This window comes from Mauremys reevesii, linkage group 2 (assembly GCF_016161935.1).
Source record: "Mauremys reevesii isolate NIE-2019 linkage group 2, ASM1616193v1, whole genome shotgun sequence".
NCBI classification, from domain to species: Eukaryota; Metazoa; Chordata; order Testudines; family Geoemydidae; genus Mauremys; species Mauremys reevesii.
This window is the reverse complement of record NC_052624.1, coordinates 107,520,372-107,538,584: the sequence shown is the minus strand read 5'-3', so window position 1 is coordinate 107,538,584 and position 18,213 is coordinate 107,520,372. Positions and strand designations below refer to the sequence as shown.

Sequence of the window (18,213 nt, the reverse complement as noted above, 5' to 3'; positions counted from 1 at the left end):
TGCATTTCTTTATTTTGGGCTTATGTGTTTCCCTATCAAATCAATTGATTTTTTTTGTTCACAGCAGTCATGGTGGTTATATTCTCCATGTAAAGCCAGAAGGGCAGAGAGTCTACTCCAAAATAGCACTTTCAATTTACACAAGCTGCTCTTGAAGTGAGGAAAGGATCCATGTTGAAGCCTCCAGACAAAGGACTATTGACAGCACTACCCAACTACCCAAAGAGTGAAGATCCCAATGGTTGCTAAATCTGGGCCTCCTACTGATGGTAAGTACATTATGCTATCTACCAGTCCATTGCTTGATATGTCTAGTTCCATTAAGTTCTTTGTGTATGTGGTTAAATGATATGTCTTTCTTCCAGAACATTCCTCTGTCACTTTATGATGTTATAGTTCAGTGCATGAGACAGTGTTCTCAAGAATATTTTGTTCCTATCATTACACTTACAATGGACCTAAATGGGGAAACATTCTGCCCAGTTTAAATCAGTGAAAATATTCCCATTGACTCCAGTGGGGCCAGGATTCACCCATGGTTTAGGATTCCAGCACATGCATCTAAATAATGGGGACAAAATGTTCCCCAGGAGCTGAAATGCTTGAAGATATGGCCAGTAAAAGGTTGGCTATAAGAACATAAGAACGGCCGTACTGGGTCAGACCAAAGGTCCATCTAGCCCAGTATCCTGTCTACCGACAGTGGCCAATGCCAGGTGCCCCAGAGGGAGTGAACCTAACATCCATCTCCACCCTCTGACAAACAGAGTCAAGGGATTTCAGGAATAGATCATCAATGTTAGAGGTTGTGCATGCAAAACAAATAAAAACAGGTCTACCTTTAAATGTAAAGCTGGCAAATGTGAATCATGCTATTGAAAGACCAAAATCAATAATGAGAGCCACAAAAAATGGTGGAATCAAAGTTGGGGGGAAATCAAACCCTGGGATGGGCAGGATTCCAAAACCCAGGATTGGCTATCATGATGTCAAGGGCTATTGTTTCCGTTCCTTGCTTGGAGTAGAATAACTCTTAGGATCAGATTCCCAGCAGGGATATTTGTATTTGAGTTCAAGATTTGCTTTCTGTGAATTTTCTTTATTACTTTTGTACAACTAGATGTTTCCAGTAACATTCCTGCCATTAAACTTGTTCACTAGAATATTTGCATAAAATGAAAGCACAGGAGCATGAAAACAGTCATCATGGACACATTTTATTCATGCACATATTAATGTTGTGAAGAATTCATGCAGCTCTACCTTGCTTCTTTCAAGGTACTAATAAAAATATGGAATAGGCACATTTTTCTAAACTCAGTGAGAATTCTGCAAACCCTGTATATCCTCTCCTAGATCAAGGCCAGATCCTCAACTAGTGCATATATCACTGTATCTCAACTGACTTCAAGCAAGAGACCCTGATTTGCAGTAGCTGAGGATATAGCCCAGGGTCCACTATCTGTTTTTATTAGCTTCCTTCCATTAGGGCAAAGTATATGGAGGTACATTTTATTTCATAGGCTATTTGTATAAGTCTTAGTACAATATGCTAATGTCTAAATAGTTGATATTGCCACTCGTATTACTTAAACGAATCCCTGATGAGCACAAGCAAAATATTGACACCATGTTTTTACTACAGAGCTCAAGTTTGTGATGCACAAATGGCTAAGGCCCAGATTTTCAAAGGTTGCAGTGCTCTAGGGTGATCAGATGTCCTGATTTTATAGGGACAGTCCTGATTTTTGGGTCCTTTTTTTTATATAGGCTCCTATTACCCCCCACCCCATCTTGATTTTTCACACTTGCTGTCTGGTCACCCTACTTTGAGTGCTCAGTGTTCCAATGCCTGTGCCAGTCAATGGGATTTAGATTCCCAAGTGCCTAAATCCCTTTTGAAAATAGGCTCTTAAATCAGTTCAGTGTTGGAACACTGACATACCTAAATACCTTTAAAAATCTGGGTCTAAGGCTCCACTGCACCCATGAGATGCATCTAATCTATAACAACAAGGTTTTTGTTTTGCTTTTTGTTTTGGTGTATGTGTTTCGGGAGAGAGACTTCCAATGTCAAATTCACAATTTATTGGGTATGCTCTGTGATAGCAAGTATCTCACAGCTGAACTTATTTACCCCAATAGTTCTCAAAGAGTAGTCTGTGGACAAGTGGTGTTATATGAAGCACTGCCAGCTAGTCTGCTCCTCTCTCAAAGGGTACGTCTACACTACGGGATTATTCCAATTTTACATAAACCGGTTTAGCAAAACAGATTGTATAAAATCGAGTGTGCGTGGCCACACTAAACACATTAAATCAGTGGTGTGCGTCCACGGTCCGAGGCTAGCGTCCATTTCTGGAGCGTTGCACTGTGGGTAGCTATCCCGTAGCTATCCCATAGTTCCCGCAGCCTCCCCCGCCCCTTGGAATTTCCGGGTTGAGATCCCAGTGCCTGATGGGGCAAAAATCATTGTCGCGGGTGGTTCTGGGTAAATGTCGTCAGTCACTCCTTCCTCTGGGAAAGCAACGGCAGACAAGCATTTCGCGCCTTTTTTCCCTGGATTGCCCTGGCAGATGCCATAGCATGGCAATCATGGAGCCTGTTTTGCCTTTTGTGACTGTCACCGTATGTGTACTAGATGCCGCTGACAGAGGCGATTCAGCAGTGCTACACAGCAGCATGCTTTTGCTTTTGCATTTGCATGACAGCAGAGATGGTTACCAGCCATACTGTACCATCTACCATACCATAAATTGATAATAAGATGATCATGGTTATCATGATCAGCCAGGGGCGCAAAAGCCAAAATTGGGAATGACTCCCTGAGTCAATCCCTCCTTTTTGGTATCTAAAAATAGAATCAGTCCTGCCTAGAATATGGGCAAGTGTACTAGAGAACCACTGTATCATAGAACCAGAGAGCACAGCTGCTCTGTGTCAGATCCTGCAGAAATTATGAGCTATATGCTATTCACCGGGGGTGCTCCTGCAACCCCCCCACCTGGTGAGTCCGGTCTTCCCTCAGCCGTCCTGGGCTTCCGTAGCATTGTCCCCCCACTTGTGTGATGAAGTAATAAAGAATGCAGGAATAAGACACAGTGACTTGTTAGTGAGAAATGAGTGGAAGGCAGCCTCCAGCTGCTATGATAGTCCAGACAGGACATTAAGCAGTGTGGAGAAGAGGAGCCCAGCATCCCACTGCTAGTCCAGGGGCAATTGAATCTTTTCTTTACACATGAAGGGTGGGGGCTGATGGAGCTCAGCCCCCTGTTGCTATGATGAAGACGGTTACCAGCCATACTGCACCATCTACCAGGAAAAATTCGGAGCAGGCGCCCTTGATCGACCTAACTGATGCTAGTCGGCGTGGTTACCAGTCCTTTTGCACTGCCCCATGTGCCAATAGGCTGATGATGATGATGGATATCAGTCATATTGCACCATCAGCCACCCATGGCAAGGGGGGAGCAAGGATGTTGGTGTTGAGTGTTGCAGCATCCCGTCTATCTGCAGCATTCCGTAAAGATAGGGTGACATGTTAAAGAGTCAAGAGAGGATTGTTTTCCCTTTCACTTCTGGAGGTGGGTGGGAGGGTGCGTAAATTGCTGAGCTATGCCCTGACCCACCGCGGACACTATGTTTGACCCATGAAGCATTTGGAGCTCAGCCAAGAATGCAAATGCTTTTCGGAGACTGCAGGAACTGTGGGATAGCTTGAGTCCTCCAGGCCATGAGCGTCCATTTGATTCTTTGGCTTTCCGTTACGCTTGTCATGCAGCAGTGCGCTGAGTCCCTGCTATGCCGTCTGTGTGGAGATTTTTTAAAAATGATTTTGACTTTCGTCTTCTGTAACGGAGTGCTGATAGAACAGATTTGCCTGCCCTTACAGCAATCACATCCGCATGGTCCATGCTGGAGCTCTTTCTTTATTTTGATTTTTAACTGCATCGCCACACATGCTGATCGGAGCTCCACGCTGGGCAAACAGGAAATATTCAAAAGTTCGCGGGGCTTTTCCTGTCTACCTGGCCACTGCATCCGAGTTCAGATTGCTGTCCAGAGCGGTCAGTGGTGCACTGTGGGATACCACCCGGAGGTCAATACCGTCGATCTGCGGCCACACTAACCCTAATCCGATATGGTAATACCGATATTAGCACTACTCCTCTCGTTAGGGAGGAGTACAGAAATCAATTTAAAGATCCCTATATATCGATATAAAGGGCCTCTCAGTGTGGACGGGTGTGGCGTTAAATCGGTTTTACGCTCCTAAAACCGGTTTAAATGCTTAGTGTAGACCAGGCCTCAGTGATGAAACATGTGTCAGGTTACAAACAGTATCACTCCTGCTAGCTGTGAGCTACCTCCAGGACCCCTTTAGGGCTTCCAGAGGGTTTTTTGACCAGCTAAAAGGGGCTTATGGGTGTGTATGTAGGGAAGGTGACATTAAAATGAGAAGCATGTGTCTTGAAGGGGAGTATGCATGGTGTTATCAGTGGCTCTAGGGCAGTGGCTCTCAACCTTCCAAGACTACTATATCCCTTTCAGAAGTCTGATTTGTCTTGTGTACCCCCAAGTTTCAGCTCACTTAAAAACTACTTGCTTACAAAATCAGACATAAAATACAAAAGGGCTACAGCACACTATTACTGAAAAATTGCTTATTTTCTTATTTTTACTATATAATTATAAAAAATCAATTGGAATATAAATATTGTACTTATATTTCAGTGGAGAATATAGAGTGGTATAAACACATCATTGTCTGTATGAAATTTTAGTTTGTACTGACTTCGCTAGTGCTTTTTAAGTGGCCTGTTGTAAAATTAGGCAAATATCTTGATGAGTTGATGTACCCCTTGGAAGACCTCTGCATACCCTCAGGGGTACACATACCTCGGGTTGAGAACCACTGCCCTAGGGCATGAAAATGAAAGAGTCGAACATGCCTGAGTCTGGCTTAGCGAGAGGGGCCAGAGATGTGGTGGGCTGATGCACACAAAGGGGGTTGGTGATCCCCGGATTCAGAATCTACAGGAAAGAGAGGCTAGCTCACAGAGAGTTGTACTACACATGATTTAACAGCAGTATCCTGGAGCTAGCATATTGGTTGCAGGCTGTTTATGTGTTAGAGGCAGAAAGCCAGAGAAGCAGTTGTCAGCGTGACCCAGAGAGGCAGCACAGAACTCGTTGCAGTGGCAGTCTTGATGATTTCTGAGCAATAACTGCCTGCTAGTGTTGTTTCCCTGAACACAGTAGAAAAAAGGACTTTGTGTACATTTTTGTAAACAACAAGGTTACGCTCAGAATATACCTAATTCATATAACTGATTTCTCATCCTAATGGGAACAAACCTGTAAGGCCCTGAATGTAGCTAACAATTCAAACCAGAGGGGCAAGAGTTGCGTTCAGAGTAGGGTGACCAGATGTCCCGATTTTATAGGGGCAGTCCCGATATTTGGGGCTTTGTCTTATATAGGTGTCTCTTACTCCCCACCCCCTCTCCTGATTTTTCACACTTCCTGTCTGGTCACCCTAATTCAGAGGGACAGCTCCATATCTGGGGTGGTTAATCAATGAGGTTCTGGATGGGCTGGGTGAGACTTCTGAGCTGCTCTTTGCAAGGTGAACCTTCCCAGTGAGAAAGTAAGATTACATGTGAAATGCTATGCTGAGCTGTAGAATATTAAGCTCCTCTGGTTTTTATTTTCATGGCTATAAGTTCAACTCGTATCTAGATGTCTCCAAATCTCTGATTTTATTAAATTGACACTTTCATTTCCCTTACTCACAAGAAGCTGATGTCCCCCTTTAAAAGTCTAATCCTCATGCACTATAGTGTTCAGGATGGTTGCTTAGATTCAGTTTATTATCTATGGGATTCTCTGATGCCAAAAGCCAGTCACTTTGGAAAGTCTAGTTAAGATCTGATAAATGGTGCAGTGCTCCCCTCTTTGAAGACTCAGACCTGTGTCCTCCTGCATTTGCATTTGCCTCATAAACTGGACAATGCCAATATTCTAATGGAACATATTTCACTTTTGACTTACACATATTCAAATATAGTTTAAATTAAGTGACTGAATTTGTGTCTCAGTATTGTCCGTAGTGATAGTTTATTCCCCTCATAAATCTACAAAACAATCTGAGACAACACAACTCAGTTTTAATCTACACTTGGGAAGGCATGCTACTTGATTTGCAGAAACTGCAGGTCTGGTGGATATGCCTCAAAGGAACTCTGAAGAATAGGTTGCATTGCATTTCCCTTCATTTTGGTTGGGCCTAGCAGATGTGCAGAGAGCAAACTGGAAATCCCAATATTGCGCTCACTTGAGGAAAATAACATATATTGTAAGAAATATTAGTCTACTTGCTATCAAAAGGCAACTTTCTGCAAGCGTTTCCTCTGTAAAGAACAACAGTCAAGATCATTTTGTACATGATCATGAAGTCCTAATGCACAGGAGCCTTGCCTGCAAAAAGTCTGCAGGATTGGGCAGCTCATGAATAACGGACTCTTCAAGGTAGCGAGCACTTAACGCAATAGGATTTGCAGAACTGGGTCCCAATCTGATGCTTCCTAACGTGTACATTTTATATATTCTTGTGACTGTGGAAATGCTCCCCTTGATTCTTTAGCAGTCTTGCTAGTTTGAAGAGGCAGATGGGATTTTATTAGAGCTATAAAATCAGAATTTAAACTTTAAATGTCCCAGGATGATCTTGCTTCATCATAAATAATGGTTCATGATTATATCTGAAAATGGCATGCAAAAGATGTAAACAAGTCTTTGAACTTGTTGGTATGGCAAAAGGAAGCCATTTTTCTTTGGGATGGAAGCTAAGTTTTGAGATCTACATTTATAATCTAGAACTTTTAAAAACATTCTGTTTCATCCAACAAAAGTGTTAGCATGGGGAGAAAAGAATCCTTCTTTGATGGCAAATGACTTTAAAATGTAGTGAAATGTGTATCTCTAATGAAATTGTTAATACTTAACACAGAAGTGTAAAAAAAAAACCCCAACCACATACCCAATTCTGAACCTCACAGCTCTACATGTCTGGGTGCTTTTTGCATACTAGACTCCTCTGTAGTATTCTGTGTCTGTATCTCTCTTCCAGTGCCCCTGCTATTTATTTTATGTAGTGGGATAGCATCATGACATCCATATCTCATTTTTGTGAGGGCCCTGAGGGATAGCATTAAAGCAATCTTAAAGCAGCATACTGCAGTTTAACAGAAAACAATGTAGTGCAGGGTACTTGGCCCAGACTAGCAGGCTACAGTGAGTTATCACAATTCATACTTTCTTTATATTCATATAACTTGAAGTTTTTCTTAAAACCAGACAATGTTAGTGCTAATTTTAATAAAATAACTACTAATAATCCATTTCATTAGGCATCACTCTTTCATCTGGCTGTCTCAAAGTGCTTTTCAAATATTACTGAGTTAAGCCCCACAACACTCTTGTGAGACAGAGAGAGATGTGTTATCACCACAGGAAAGTTGAGAGAGAAGTTAAGGTTAATGTTTTCAACTTGGATGCCTGAAGTTAGGCATCAGTATCTACAGTTAATTCTACAACTAGCACCTTTGCAAATCAGGCCACATATATTTAGGACCCTAAATATGGATACAGGTCCCTAGCTTAAGGCATCCAAGTTGAAAAATGTTGTACCAAATGAAATGCTGGGGTTACCCAGATCTTCCAGTCCAATGCTTTAACAACTAGACATTTCCACTTATTTCATCTCACTTACCTCTTCCCCTCAGTATTGTGCAGAGTGCTTTGTAATGGCTGGTCTTCTAACTACTGTCTTTCTACCCCAGGTCTGTCTTCATTTCTATGGGGATGTCTCTATATAGGAGCCAAGTCTGACGTCTTCTAGATGGGCAAAACTCCCATTAAGGTCTATGGGACTGCTAGATGGGTCACAAAGGGCTAGATTATGGCCGATTCTTTGTGCTGGGGTTAGACATCTTGTTACCCCCTCATACCATACTGTTTTCAATGCATGGGGAGTACAAGGCTTCACTGGCACTGCATTCCCTCATCCCTACCCTTTGTGAAAGTTGATGGGAAGCCTCCCCCTTCCTAACATGCCCAGTGTAGCTTGGTCAAACTATAAACTAAATGAAGCTCCACTCTTCATAGAATTCTGGGGAGATCTCATTGGTGTTGATCTTGGTACATTGAAGCATCTGTACATTTTGATATAATATCAGTAGCTTTTCATCAGTGACAGAAACCTCTGGCTTTCAAAACCAGTACTGTAGCAGTCAGTGTGTTATGTAATATCTCTATATGTCCACACCCCCACCTGGCATTTCAGACCCAAAATTCACACAGGCAACTGAAAAAAGGAGATGATGGAGTCTATCACCAGACAGAGGTAGCGCTCTGTAAAAACACTGACAAAAACACCTGCTGCTATTTCAATATTAAACTAATTCTCTTCCTATCATCACGGTTTGACCTCTGTCAGTCCAACTCCATAAAGCACTACGTCTGGTGAGTAGTCAGGTGTGACATGAAACTTTAATAGAATTCAGAGGTGCAGAGGACCACAAAGTTACCACCCATCTGCAAGTGTTTCTGAAAGTCGATAGGGCACCGGGGTGGGTTTTTTTAAATTGTATTAAAATGGACTTAGAATAAAGAACTACAGTAGGACCTCAGATTTATGAACACCGGAATATTGCACTGACTGGTCAACCACACACCTCATTTGGAACCGGAAGTACAAAATCAGCCAGTAGCAGAGACAAAACAAAAACAAATACTGTGTTAAATGTAAACTACTAAAACAATAACAGGAAAGTTTGAAAAAAGATTTGACAAGATAAGGAAACTGTTTTTATATTTGTTTCATTTAAATTAAGATGGTTAAAAGCAGCATTTTTCTTCTGCATAGTAAAGTTTCAAAGCTGTATTAAGTCAATGTTCAGTTGTAAACTTTTGAAAGAACAACCGTAACATTCTGTTCAGAGTTACGAACAATTCAGAGTTACGAACACCCTCCATTCCTGAGGTGTTCATAACTCTGAAATTCTACTGCATTTTCTGTAGTAACTGAACAAAAATTGATATTGAGAAAAAATGTGGCAATGTAGAAATCATCACATTCTACCATATGGGCACCTGGTGCTCTGAGAGCCATTAAAACTGGGTTAATCTTCCTCATCTTCCATACGTGGAGGCTCTCTTTGTTTAAATCTTGCTAGCTTCACAGTACAGTGCCAACAAACAGGTCTCTGAACAGCTTTGACTGCCTTTCTGGGTATCCCTACACAGTGAGTGGCAGCCTGCGGCAGTAAATCTCAGACCCTGGGTCAACAGGATTAGGCTCGCAGGACTCATGCTACGGCATTAAAAATAGCTGCATAGATATTTCGTCTTGGGGTCTGAAGCCCACCCCCTGCTCTGGGCTTCAAAGTCTGAGCTCCAGCCTGAACCACAACATCTACACAGCTACTGTCTGCCTGTGAGCCTGAGTCTGTCAGCCTGGGCTCTGAGACACGCTACCGCAGGCTGCCATTCACTATGCAGGGATACCCAGAAAGGCTGCTGTAGATGTACCCTTTAGATGACAGCTCCCCAATCTGTGGGGCATGCCCTCAGTGTGGGGATGGAAGAATATTCATGGAGGCATGGCTGGGCCTGGACCAGCCCCCACAGGGAGAGGGGAGGGAGCACCACCCAGCTCCGCTCCTGGTCTCGGCTCCAGCTGGCAGCCCCACTCGTCGAGCTCTGCTCCCGGCTGTGGCTGCCAGCCCTACAGCCAGGGTCCCGGATGCTGGCCCTGCTCCCAGGGCTCAGCTGCTAGCCACCACTGCCAGCCCTGCACCCAGAGCCCTGACTGCTGGCCTCGGCCCCTGGCTGAGGCTCTGCTCCCACCCCCAACTATGGCCCCAGCCTCAGCCCCCTTATCCCTGTCCACATCCCTCCCTCCCAGAGCTGTGGCCCTGCTCCTGGCCCAGGCTCTGGGGGCGGGGTGGGCGGACTGGGGTAAGCGGGGGCATGAGATAAAAAGTTCGGGGACCACTGCTCTAGATCCCCAGTATTTTACCTCTGCTCAGGAGGCAAGAGGCTCCACTAGACTTATCCTCTCTCTGTCTACAGGAATGAGCTATTTACATTGTTTTCTAATTTTGTTTCCACTCCCTTTACTCAGTGCCCCCTTAGTAAGAAGAGGATGCTTAAGAACAGGAATCTGTAGAGAAGCAGTATTTGAGAAGAAAACTGAGCAGCGTAGTATGACCATCTAAGATTAGAGGGACTCTTGCTCATGGCTCAACTGTGCAATGGTGCACTGCCACTCAACAGTAGTGAAGAAGGCAAGCCTTAAGCTGCTTGGGGTGCAAATTCAGCAGCAGGACCTGATATTTTGGAAGCAACAATCCAGGGTCTTTGGTTGTTTGATTTTAGTGTTTTCTTTTCCGACTGGTGTGAAATATGATTTTCAGAAATGTCTTCAAGAGACTGGTGAGTCAGAGGGGCAGGAATACCCCACAGTGCAGGACCCCCTACTCCTTTCAGACTGCCACAGTAACTGGGCATTTTTGCTCTACTTGTTCCAGCATGGCCCTTAGCTAGTCCTGCCTGTGGTCTGTATCTTATTGACCCAGATTCAACCTTTAGAGACATATTAGTAGATAATGATTGTGGTTTTTGTGTGTTTACATATTTATTGTTAGAGGTTGACAGTGTAACCAAACGGTTCCTGTCTGTTACTGTATTCTTTTAATTCAGAGATCAAAAGGAGATGTTAACATTTAGATGAACTGCGAATGTAGTAATATCCTTGTCTTCATTTCTCTTTGAAGTATATAATAAACTACCTGTAAATGGTGGGAGATGGGCAGTTGCCTTATGCTAGTCCGTGTTGCTAATTACTAGTGATGCTTAGGAAATAGGAGGTCTACTTCAAAGCCACAATGCTTCACCTATTATTCACCTACTGTCAAGAGGCTGCCAGAGAACTATAAAAATAACTCTTGGTCCCAGATCCTGTTATCTCAGATCTGCTTAAACTTCATTAGGGGAATTTTGAGCCACGAGACCCAGCTCCAGTCTGGGTCATGCGGATATTGGACATTGGACTATAACCTGTGGAACTTATTCTAAAAGAACTTTTTGCAGCTCTGAAGCTCACCATCTCTACTATGAACTGACCTAAGAATTTTATTCATGTCTCTATCTAGAATGATCTTTTAACCAATACTCTCTCTCTCTTTTCTTTTTTAATAAATCTTAGTTTAGTTAATAAGAATTGGCTGTCAGTGGATATTTGGGTAAGATCTAAAATATCAATTATCCTGGGAGGTAATGTGTCTGAGCCTTTGGGATTGATAGAATTTTTTATATGAAGAACAAGATTTTGAATAATCCTCCTCATATTTAACTTGGCTGTCTGGGTGGGTGCCTAAGGCTGGATTGTTTAATGGACCTGTGTTTTTGGCTTCTGGGTAACCAGTAAGATATTGGAGTAGCTGCTTTGCTACTGTCTTGGTGAATTTAAGTATTAGAAATAACCACTAGTTTTTGGGATTGTCTGCCCCATTCTCTGTAATTCGTCCTGATTGAGCAATCTCAGCATGACCTCCTGGAGCTCCAGTCACAATGGGAAAATACCCCAACTACAATTACTCAAACGGTTGGATCCTCTGTATTTGGTATCAATACCATTACATCAGGGCAACCTGAGGATTCTCTGAGGAGCTGGTCCAATAAGGTTTTCTTGTTTCTGTGGACTCTTTCAGTGAAAAAATCTTTTTGTTTTAATTGAATCCTGGTTATAATCCAGTTGTCCAATGAAATATTTCACAATTTCTTCTGGGAAATATTAAGTATTAATGCTCCAGGGACTCCAAATACTTGTGTGACAGTGGCCAGCTGCAGAAACTGTTCCATAGTGGAGATGCACTTCTGTACTCTACAAGCCTTCCTTATTTATGGAATTTCCAGAATGAGGAACCAGGTGATCTGAACCACTGAGGGAGTTTAGATAGGTCGCAAACTGTTGTCCCAGGAAGTCAGAGCAACTTCCTAGAGTTGCAAGCAGTTAAGAATGTGGTTCTTTCTTTCCCCCCTTAAGATTCTCTCTGGATTTGTTGCCATTCACATGAAAAGCAATCAAGAACTCCATGACATGCAGGAACAAGAAAGTACATGCTAAAAACCCTGAATGAAGCAGGGAAAGTTTTCTTGCTCCTGGAGCAGGAAGTTTATATAATAAATTGTATTTGTTTACTGTAGTGTCTACCTTCCAAGCCCTCATTATGTCTAGTCTCTGCTGCAAGGAGCTCTCAGCATAAGACATTTAATTTAAAATTTGAGTGAAAGAGCAGTGTATAGGACACCTGTCTAAGCAAAAGCCAATTGGATGCAGGAGAACTCAATCATAACCAGATCATCCAATCTGACCTCCTGTATATCACAGACTATTAACAACATCAGCACACTAAACTCAACAACCAAAATTAGACAAATGTATTACAGCTCACAAAAGATTAAACTATTATGTGCCACAGGCAGAGAATAGGAGGGACTCAGGGGCTCCAATTCCCAAGGCTCCTGAAATGACAGGGAATTCATTATGTGACATAAACTCAGGGGTGAGCTGCAGCCGGTTCGCACGGGTTCGCGCAAACCCGTTGTTAAATTTAGCAGCCATTTTAGAACCGGTTGTTAAGGGCTGCTAAATTTAACAAAAGTTCCGGCCCAAACTCACTTCCTGCTCCGCCCCCTTCTCCGCCCCCTCCCCTGCTTCCCGCGAATCAGATGTTCGCGGGAAGCCTGAACAAGCAGCATGGAGGCAGGTAAGCTGGGGCGCGGAGGGGGAGGGGAGGTGCGGCTGGCTCAGCAGCTCCCGGTCCCAGACCGCGGCTCCCTCCAGCCCAGCGCCGGCTCGGGGAGTCGGGCCCCGTGGCTGCCGCCGAGCGGCTCGGCCCCGGTGATGGCCCGGGGAGTCGGGCCCCGCGGCTGCCGCTGAGCGGCTCGGCCCCGGTGCCGGCCCGGGGAGTCGGGCCGAGCGGCTGCCGCCGAGCAGTGCCTGCTCTGGTCCGGCCGGGCTCGGGGAGTTGGGCCCCGCGGCGCCGGTCGTGGTCCTGGCAGAGTGGACCCGGTCCCCAGGCAGTGTGGTAAGGGGGCAGGGAGGGGGGTTGTGGGGGTGGATAGGGGTCAGGGCAGTCAGAGGGTAGGGAACAGGGGATTGAATGGGGCAAGGGTCCCGGGGAGCCGTCAGGAAAGAGCAGGGTTGGCTGAGGTGGTGGGGGCACTCAGGGACAGAGTGACGGGGTAGTTGTCTGGGGTAGTGGGTCTGGGGGGCCAGTGAGACTGAGCGGAGGGGGTGGGTGGCGGCAAGGGGCAGTCAGGGGACAGGGAAGGGGGGGATGGGTCAGGGTGTGAGTCAAGGAACATGAGGGGGTGGATGGGGGGAAGGAGGGAACGCGTTGTTAAAATTTTGGAGGGAGGAGGGAACCGGTTGTTAAAAATTTGGCAGCTCATCACTGCATAAACTCATACAATCCCAGCAAGTGACTTGCACCCCATGCTGCAGAGGAAAGCAAAAAACCTCCAACATCATTGTCAATCTGACCTGCGGGAAGATGCCTTCCTGCCTGCACATTTGGCATTCAGTTAGATCCTGAGCATGTGAGCAAGAACAAGCCAGCTAAGCACATAAAAGAGAGAAAGTTCAGTGCCACCTCAGAGCTCTGGCCCACCCTGTCCAGTGTCCCATCTCTACCTGAGGCCATGTCTGTTGCTTCAGAGGAAGGAGACAAGACCCTTTCCCTTCCCTTTCCTCCTGCACCACCCCCCTCCACACCCAGGAACACATTGGAAAAAAAACAAATCCTGAAGCCCTGAAATATGAGCTTTCAGGAACCTAAGATATAAACTGGAATGGATTTTAGGGCTCCCAAGACCTGCCCCCATGATCACAAACAACCCTGTCATGAAATCACATTCATAAAATTGTCCATCTCCCTCTTAAAACTAACTAAGTTGTTTGTCCCCATAACTCCAATTCAGAGGTGGTTCCAGAAGCTCACTCCTTTTGTGGTTAAAAGCTGCCTAATTTGTTCATCACCAATTTATACCTATTTATTCTTATGCCTACATTGTTCTTTAGTTTAAGTAACTCTTCACCCTCTCTGGTGTATTTATACAGAGCAATCATATCTCCCCTAAGCCTTTGTTTTACTAGGCTAAACAAGCCAAGCTCTTCCAGTCACCTCTTATCAGACAGGCCCTCCATTCCCCTGATCATCCTAGTAGCTCTTCTCTGCACCTGTTCAAGAAAGATGAATTCAAACTAGAACATGTATGACCAAAATTTTGCACAGTATTCCAGCTGAGGTCTTACCAGTGCTTTGCACAATGGCATCAATACTTTATCTCTACTAGAAATCCCTTGCCTGATACATACTAGAATCACATTTGCTCTTTTCATAGTTGCATCACATTGGTGGCTCATAGTCATCCTATGACTGATCCACACAACCAGGTCTTTCTCCTCCTCTGATGCTTCCAACTGATGAACCCCTAGTTTGTATCAGAAATTTTTATTATGCCCTAAGGATATGACCTTGCTCTTTATACTATGGAATTTCACCCACGAAAGCTTATGCTCCAATATTTCTGTTAGTCTATAAGATGCCACAGGACTCTTTGTTGTTTTTTACACATCCTTTTTCTGTTACTCTAGTTTTCTGGGTCATCTAGATCTTCCTATATAATCCTATCATCCTTTGTATTGAGGATGTCACCCAACTTCGCATCATTAGCAAATGTCATTAGTGCACTCCTGCGTTTTCTGCCAAAGTGTGATGAAGTGGGAATTTTTCTTAATATTTTGAACGACTACTGTGTGTGCCTCAGTTTCCTCTATGTGCTGCATGGTTAACTATGTGGTGGGGAAATGTGGGTTATTCTTTGTAGCAGTGCAGATGTGATTGATGCCTGGCTGTTTGGGGCCCTATGCCCATTACGAACTCATAAAATAATTGCCTGAACATTTTGTGCCTAGCAATGAATGATCTGGGACTGCTGACTCCCTCTTCTCAGGAAGGCAGCCAGTTTTGGCCATCAGGAAAACAATGAGCTAGGGAGGACGACCAGGTGACCTGTTTTGCCTGAGAATCAGAATGAAGGATGGAGGAGGGGCCCTTGGGTATAGTGTGGATTGCTGGAAGCAGGTCACTCACTTCTGGACAAGGGAGAAAGAGGAGGCTCTGGGCTCAGGATTGCCCCAGGTGGACTATGCTGTAACTTTATACGGAAAAAGTACCATATAATCTTCATCCTTGTAACTTTTCAAATAATGTTCAGTTCAAGTTATTCAGGTGAAAGCAGTTTCAAAATTAAAGCATTGTCATCTGACATTACTTTGCAATGTGGATGTTTCACTTGCTGGTTGGTCCCTGGCTGAAAAAAGTGACACCGTGGTACTTTACATTTGTTTGGATAATAAAATATAAAATGCATTGCAGGTCTCCAGGGTTCCTGAAGCAATTAATTCAATTGACACTTGACACCTTGTCATGCGAGAACTGAAAATTGATTGTATTCCTAAACTGTAAAAGTATTTCTTGAAATGTGGGTATTGATTTACAAAATCAGTACTGATTTCTGTCTAATATGGTACAACTTGGTTAATATGGGGGATCTCTTTTCATAAGTTACTTTGGAAAGACTGCAGACCTCTGGGATTCCTGAAGACATTCAGATCCCAGACAGTGTGTTTTTAGATTTAAAGGGACAAAAACTATGCAAGAAATAGCTACTTTGCTCCTAGTCATTATGAAAGCCCCCGCCTTTCATCATTAGCTTAACATATAGGTCCTCTCAGGGAAGCTGGAGTTTGTTGGGAAAATGTCAAGCTAAGCAGAGAGAATCAATGCTGTGAACATTAATTATTATTGCTGTTTAAACAAGCAACTTTCTTGATGACGTAAGGCAATGTAGGCATGGTCCAGTGAGGTGGTTACAATGTCTTCAGAAGGCCCTTCACTTCCACAGACATTACTGGAAGTGGAGGGTGCTCCGTGCTTCCCAAGAATCTCTTTACACCTTGTAGGATCAAGGCTGATGATGATAGCTTCTTATAAGAAAGGGAAAATAAGAAGCAAGAGGGAATACAGTAGTTTAGTGTTTAAAAGGTAGAGGCACATTCGATGTGTACTGTATAGCATGCCTGGATGATAGTATGGCTTGGCAATTCAACATGGATATGTATAAGATTTAAGTAGAATCCTACCCTTCCCTAGCTGCTTGCATCCCCCCAAGCCTTTCATGTAGGCTCTGAACTTGCAAAAACTCTGTGGAGTCGTTTATCAGAGGGGTAGCCATGCTAGTCTGGATCTGTAAAAGCGGCAAAGAGTCCTGTAGCACCTTATAGACTAACCAGACGTATTGGAGCATGAGCTTTCGTGGGTGAATACCCACTTCGTCGGATGCATCCGATGAAGTGTGTATTCACCCACGAAAGCTCATGCTCCAATACGTCTGTAAGTCTATAAGGTGCCACAGGATTCTTTGCTGCTTTTGGAGTCATTGTAGCTCTAGGAAGATATTGGTGTGCTGCAAGCACTAGCATTTACAAAAAAATCAAATAAGATGCTAAAGTGCATTTAAAATAAAGGATAGTACTTATAGTGACCTATCATGGTGTCATTTGGCACATTTTATCAAATGTTGGTTATACTCACTTTGATGACTATAACCAATATTGAAAAGGCCTAGAGAAGAGTAACAAAGATGCTTAGCAATAGCAGGGTTTCCATGTAAGAAAAAATTACAAATGTCAGGTGCCTTAGCCTGGAGTAGAGTCAGAAGGGACTTGAGTTAGGTATTTACGAATATGAAGGCTTTAGTAAAATTTGTTTTTTTCCTCCTCAATCTTATGTTGTTCTATATTTATATGGTACTTGAACAAGACAATTGGTCACATTGATAGAACTTACATTTATCAGAAATAAAAGGAAATGCTTCACAAATGGTATATGTAATCTTTATGGAAAAGTTTATGAACTTAATATTGAATGTAACCTATCCTGGAGAAATCTTAAACTGACCTAACATATCCTACCACAGGAAAACCATTCTCTGTTTAAATTCTATAGGTTAAGTTTTTAGAGTCACTTCTATCAAATGCTATTGGTTTCCTTCTCTTTAAACTCTCTCTAGGACACTTTCATGTGGAAGCCTTTGTAATGCACTGCTGGAAGATGTGTATTTAACTCTGACTAGATGGATTTTAAAAGAGCTGGATAACTTTGAGAACACTTGCAGTCATGCAAGCTAAACGTAATAAATTATTGTGCTTCAGGGGGTAAAATCACTAATCCGGGTAGAAACCTGCTATCCCAAAACTTTCCCCTTTCCACAATAAGCACCTCTGTATAATTGACTATCGGGCTTAAACCTTCCATCATTCTTCACTCTCCAAGTGACACACAGGTACAGATCATCGCTGGTGTAAATTGTCATATTTCAGTTGACTTCAATAAAGCTATAACAGCTTTCACCAGTTGAGGATCTGCTCCATAGTGTACTCTGTGTGTGCACATTGTAGCAATGTTGAAGAGCAGAATCAGGGACTTCATCATGAAGATAAGAGGTGGCGGGATGTGTCCTATATTGCACTCTGGAGACTCTGAAGGGAAAACTATTAATATTTCCCATCAAGAACTGTCATTTAGCTGTCCTGGGTTTGAATCCAAGGCTGTTTCACCTGCAGCTTTTGTGGGCTGTCAATTGTGGAGGCTGACTACTAGTGAAAGGACAACAGTTGCCTTACTGATGATGCACAAGGACAGTATTCTTCTATGGAGACAAATCCTATATAACATGGATGAAACTGGTCAGATTCTTAGAAATGACTCATAAAAGCTGCAGACTATCATTCCCTATCAAACTTTTCAATAGGTTTTTTGAACTATCCTACAGAATTCTGTAACAGGGATATAGTTTTTTTTTTTTTTTAAATTAAATTCTGTGGGATGCTTAAAAATATAGAAAGGTAATTTTCTATTAAGTTCTATAGTATTTTTCTAAACATGTAGGTTATTTCTGAAGATGTTTTCTGTAGACTGAATATAGATAATGAAGACACATTTTTGGCAGTGAAGCTACCGAATCACTGACTATCATCGTTAAAGTTGTGTGTGAAATGTTTGCAATGGTGGTGCT

The 18,213-nt window shown here is 43.3% G+C and overlaps 1 long non-coding RNA gene across 1 annotated transcript in view; it reads left to right on the top strand.

Annotated features, from left to right (window-relative positions):
- The window catches only part of LOC120398427, a 111,204-nt gene that overhangs the window by 56,364 nt on the left and 36,627 nt on the right, over positions 1 to 18,213 (top strand). Inside the window, exon 2 of the long non-coding RNA XR_005594400.1 lies at positions 65 to 269. This is a non-coding gene — a long non-coding RNA (uncharacterized LOC120398427). The remainder of the gene's footprint in view (positions 1 to 64; positions 270 to 18,213) is intronic.